Raw genomic sequence first — 6046 nt, forward strand, 5'->3', positions numbered from 1 at the left:
TTGCTAAGTCTGTTGAACTTTGACATCGAGACTAAAAGTCAATAAAACATTAAGTTCCTCATAAATCTTCTTAAATTCCATGAAATAAACTATAAGACACTTATCTTGCTGGTCGGCTCGATAAAATCCTTTGCAGACTTCATATACACGAGGTAGATCACCTTTTCCCGAGTGTAAAAATTCAAGATATTTCATTAATCCTTTAACAAACTTGTAATGATTAATTAAACCAACCACTTCACTGTCAATAGAATTTTGAATCTATAAACATAACTTAGCATCTTCCCTTAGCCAACTCTGCGTAGTGTCACTAGTTGGTGGATAATTAATTAGATGATCATCTTTTTCAACACTCCTTAAATAACTTCTAATTGTCTTAGTCCAATCTAAATAATTAGTCTCTTTCAATTTATATTATGTGATTTTAGTCATTGTTAGGACCAACTCAATAATAGTAGCTTTAGGTTCAATACCCATGTAACACCCATTATCCGGTCCTATAAGACTAGATAATAAGTGTCATAATTCTGTGCTGAAGGCACAAAGCCACTATATAAATGTTAGACTAAAGTCTTCCTTCAATATTATATCTTAACATCCATAAATTTAAAAGTCTCTAAAATAGGACTTAGAAAATTTCTTACTGCTGAAGGATTGCAAGCATTTTCCCTATATTATAAATATATCTCATTACACTAGAAAAATCATTAAAGCACTTCTATAAATCATCCATTATCCAATCATAATTTTTAAATCAATTTCTCCAATATAATATTCAACATCAATTACAGAAATCAATAATCCATATCGAATCTATAATTAATTACCTGTAATATTTCTCATAAATGAATTACCTTAAATATAACATTCAAGAATTTTTAAATAAATGATCTCATAATAACTCATCCAGAGTCAACACATGATTTATAATCATTACTGCATTATCTTGTACATATGTCTTCAAGATCATATACAATAATTTAGATACAACACTCCATAAATCATCATATTAACACAGAACCTCTAATAATTAACTACATGCCACTAATACTAGAATAAATCAAATAACTGTAATTACTTCTAATCTATTCAATCCTTTGAAGCACTCATCTTACTGCTCTTCTGCAACCACCATCTACCACCTGCGAGTGATAAAATCAATGCGCTAAGCATAAAGTTTAGTGGTGCTTATTTTCCCATTTCATAGGAAATCACACATAACTATATAATCATAAATTCACAAATTTATAGCATAATAAAATCTCAAGGCATATCATGAAACATTTCATGACATAATCTATTCACAGGCTAATTACACATAGTCAACATTTACATCATAGTTTAATCACATGCCAAAACTTTCATAATCATCATTTAAATATCATAAATTATTTATCAGCTCAAAACAATGATAGTCAATAGTTAATAACTATTAAATCACCAATTATAATATTCATCAATCAACATTTAATACACAATCATTTTAATCATGCTTCACTAAATTTTAGCATAGTCTCTTATCTAGTCATATCACCACAACATAGCATGATTAATTAATTATTTAATTATTTACTAACATTATTTTAAATAATTAACATATACTGTTCATTTCAGTATTCCTGTACGCAGAAATATATATTTAATCATGGCGTCACAGTATTCAACAAAATAGGGTTTAATTCAATCACATATTAACATATCCATAATTTAGCATGTAATATTAAATTTAGAAATCATCCATCAATAAAGAAAATCATAACTACATAATTAATCACATAGTCACATAATTTAGTATAATTCCTTAAAAGCAATAACTTAATTCTTGATTTATTTCATAAAAAAAAACTGCATCTTTTAATTAGGCCACTAGCTCACTTAGAAGAATCAAATTATAGATAGAGAATCCATAATAAACATATGGCTCAAAAACCCATATAACATCATATGACCCGTCGGTCGGAATCAAATGGCCATATCCATAAAATATGGTTTGTTGGCCCCTATAAGACTGGAGTTCAGTAGCTCCTATAAAATAGGATTCATTAGCCCAGTAAGACACTGCGCGTCACATATAGACAGTACTGTTTTTTCTATGGCATGTCATAGCTCTATACTACTACTGACTCGACCAAATAAACTAGGAGCGGTAAAAATAATTCATTCATATCAGCATTTAGAATTTACTGTCCCGTAAATACACCGGAATCTTTTATCACAATCCAAAAAATATTCTCTTTCATAAATTCCATTTATTCAAAAAAATCTGTCCCGTAAATACACCGGAATCTTTTATCACAATCCAAAAAATATTCTCTTTCATAAATTCCATTTATTCAAAAAAATCATACTTTTCCATACTAAATATTCCATCATAATTTTAAGTCCATAAAATCACATATTAAACATATAACCATACTTAAATATCATAATTCATGTATATATAACTGCATAATTCATATCATGTTCATAAAGAATATTTTATTTCATAAAATATTCAATCATGGCACTTAAGTTCATATTATTCAATTAGTTTATCAATTATTATACCATGTTTTCACATAATGATTTTTAATTCATTAATTGACACAATTTTCAAGGCTTTGGCACATTCCCAATGCATTAAATCCAGCATGACAAATGACCACCAAATTCATCATGGGTATTGTGCCATGAGTCCATGGATCATATCCAATTTATTGATTTGACCCAATTATCATTTAACTTCAATTATATCACTTAATTCACTAATAATCATATTAGACTTACAATTCACATCATGTAACATCATTATTATTTTAAATACATATCATAAAATTAAAATATACTATTTGCACCCTAAATCTATTTTAATTAACACATATCAACATAAAAACATGATTAAATGAGCAAATCAAGAATCATACTTCATGAGACTTGAGACCCATCTTAATATATATTTAATTACCATAAATACAAAATTAAAAATAAGATATTAAATATGAATAGTGAGAGGTACAGCCCCCACACTTAATTCCAAGTAAAAATAAATCAAAATGCATTTTTCTCATCAATTTGGACATATACCATTCTCATATCATCAAACCACAATTATATTCCATTTTAGTCATTAAGATAATCATTTTTAACATGAAAAATAAAGAGGGACAGCTCTATAAATGACCAAATATCCAAAGCAAACACAAGGAAAAATTACTCAATTTACACAAATAAGCTCATATTACATGTATACCATAAAATCATAAAAACTATCCACCATAATATCAAAATAATGTGAAAACCATGAAAAATAAAATGGGGGACAGCCCCTACATTTTCGAACTAGGATTAAACACAAAAAATAAATTATCACATAAAGCATATTAAGCTCAAATATTACAACTTAAGCATAGATCAACGCACAGGTAACATAAAAATCATATTTTCTTGCATAATAATATAAAACCAAACAAGAAATTCCTAAAATATTTAAAATGGTGAAAAATAGCACAAACCTCCAAAATACTAGCATTCTAACACCTCTTTTCCTTTATTGTTGGAGGTAGAACCTTCTAAGAAAGAAATGAATCTAAAATAAATACATAGACTTAATGAAATCAAAATCTAAATGCATGAATAACATAAATAAATGTATGAGAACTTATTTCTAGCCTTAGTTTGAAAAATCACTAAGATTTTAGATGAGAGGGAAAGAGGTAGAATAGATTTTAGTGAGAGAAAGCTTACCAAATGGTGAAAATCTGGGATTTTGATGCAAGAATACACTTTCTTAGCTTAGGTACTTAAATATTTATGCTTGAACTTGTTCAAAAATTATGTCTTTGATGGTGTTGTAAAGAAAAATGGAGGAGAGGAGGAGAGAGAGCTTGGGTTTGGGAGGCTAGGGTTTTGATGAAGAAGAAGATGGATTGTTGCATATTTAATTATTTAGGTTTTAGATGACTTTTAGGCACTTTGGTAATATCTCCAAATGGATGGTGGATATTAGATCTTAAAATCTCATTTAACAGCTCATATTAATTCATTAATGGCAATATGGTAATTTGCCATTGTGTAGAGACAAGATTGACTTGCTCAAAAGTCCTATAAATAGGAGGGTTAGGATTAATTTTAGGTTCCTCTCATCCTAAGGCTAGAATTAGACACTACACTATATCTAATTACACATTATAAAAACTCTATATTTACACATGTCATGCCCTAAATTAATTCTCCACATAATTAAAATTACTAAAATAATTTATGGCACCATGACTCATCTATGGAAGCATAAATCATATCTTAATAAATTAAATCTCTACAGATATGAAATTACTAAACTACCCCTATGGCATTATTCACCAATAAAATAATTGACCATAAGAAATTCATATTTTTAAATTTAATTAATCAAGACTAATATAAAGTCTAATTAACTCCATAATTATTAATTGTGATTAATATCCTTCTTGGGTCAAATAAATATCACTTTTGTATTGGACAATACTATCTATGACCCGGTATAGTGATACCATTTTAAGACCCGAAATATTGGGATTTTACATTAGTAATAAAAAAAATTAAAAACACCCCAACAACATCTAACACCCTAATTTTTGAAATTATGGATAATAGCTTACTAGATTGCTAATTGGTACCAAATTAGGGTTTTGGTATGATTTCCAATCCGAATAATTTATTTTCATAATTATTGAGTCCTAATTGTGATTCATGCATTGAATGTTATTAGTTTGTTTATTCATGCATTAAATGAATTTGGACTGCAAATTGTAAAACGGTACCTTAGGAAGCCTAATTGTAACACCCTAACACCATGTATCCAAGGATAAATAGTGCTGAGTTGCTACATAACATATCATACAGATTTATTTATAGAAGTATAAGTCACACCATGTGTTAGACAGTGGGAACCAGTATCAGAAAATTTCTTACTTTTCACACACACACACACACACACACACACATATAAATGAAATAACCTAAATTTTTATTTTCAAAAGACTTTTCATTTAAATTGAATAAACCGACACCCTAGAAAATTTATTTAATTAGTTGAATGTAAATCAATAATTTGTATAGTGATAAATCGAACAAAATCGACTGAAAAATCGAAAATCAAATGAAAACCACGATTTGGACCGAAACAAACTTGAATTGAATCACATCAGCCCCAAATTCACCCAAACCACTTCTAGAACTCTCCCCTCTCCCCTTATTTTCTAGTGCTCACCTCACCCCTTTCCCCCATTTTTGTGTCTTCCGATCTCCAACGACCCACTTGCGCTACCAGCACCTTGCTGCCATCTCCCTCTCGCTCTCTCCCACTTTGATTCAGTTCTGGCAAGCGTAAATCACAAGCAGTTGATAGGAGCAACGATTTTGCTCTCCACCAATCTGTCGCGCCACAGCTCCACAGTTGCTCCAGCGCGTCTCCGGTCACCAGGAACAGGCTCGACGAGCCTTTGTCGCACCACCAGCTGTCTTCTTCCTTTATTAGTTTAGTTGCGCCTCGCATATGGTCACAGTTTCAGTTGTCGCACTCCACGATTTCCACTGTCGACCACCACTGCTTGAAGTCACGTTTCATCTGCTTGCAGTTCCGGTGAGCATAGTCGCCCGAGTTGGTCGACTCAACGAATGTTCTCCCTCTTTCTCTTTGTTTCGATGTGCACAACTTCCGTCTCTGGCCAAGTAAATTTTGGCAGTATTATTTTGGGTATATAAATTAATCTTGGGCTATTTTCAGAAATTTATTGATTTTTGGTATTTGTGGTTGGCTAATTTAGTTCTGCATTGATTATATTCCAACATATATTTCATTAGTGTTGATTTAATTGAGGACCCTTGATAATGATATATTAATGGAATTAAAGTGCGGATTAAGCTAGTTTAGATACAATGTTATTGTAATTATAAAATTATTGTTGTGTGGTAATGTTGTGATTGAAGGAGGATGGAAAATTTGACTTGATTGATTGCCCGGCGGATGGGCAGTGTGGATTGGATAAATATATGATAAATTGTTGATGTTTTAGCAGGTGGATAGTCC

At 30.4% G+C, this 6046-nt stretch overlaps 1 long non-coding RNA gene across 1 annotated transcript; it reads right to left on the bottom strand.

Annotated features, from left to right (window-relative positions):
• Positions 1–911: 911 nt before the first annotated feature.
• Positions 912–3871, bottom strand: LOC149496823 (uncharacterized). Its single transcript, XR_016320645.1, has 3 exons — positions 3724–3871; positions 3492–3548; positions 912–1142 (listed from the first exon to the last, which is right to left on the bottom strand). It is a non-coding gene; the product is annotated as an uncharacterized LOC149496823 (long non-coding RNA).
• Between the last annotated feature and the right edge of the window lie 2175 nt (positions 3872–6046).

The sequence above is a fragment of the Jatropha curcas genome, chromosome 4 (assembly GCF_041381405.1).
Source record: "Jatropha curcas cultivar XTBG-Jc1 chromosome 4, XTBG_Jcur_1.0, whole genome shotgun sequence".
NCBI classification, from domain to species: Eukaryota; Viridiplantae; Streptophyta; class Magnoliopsida; order Malpighiales; family Euphorbiaceae; genus Jatropha; species Jatropha curcas.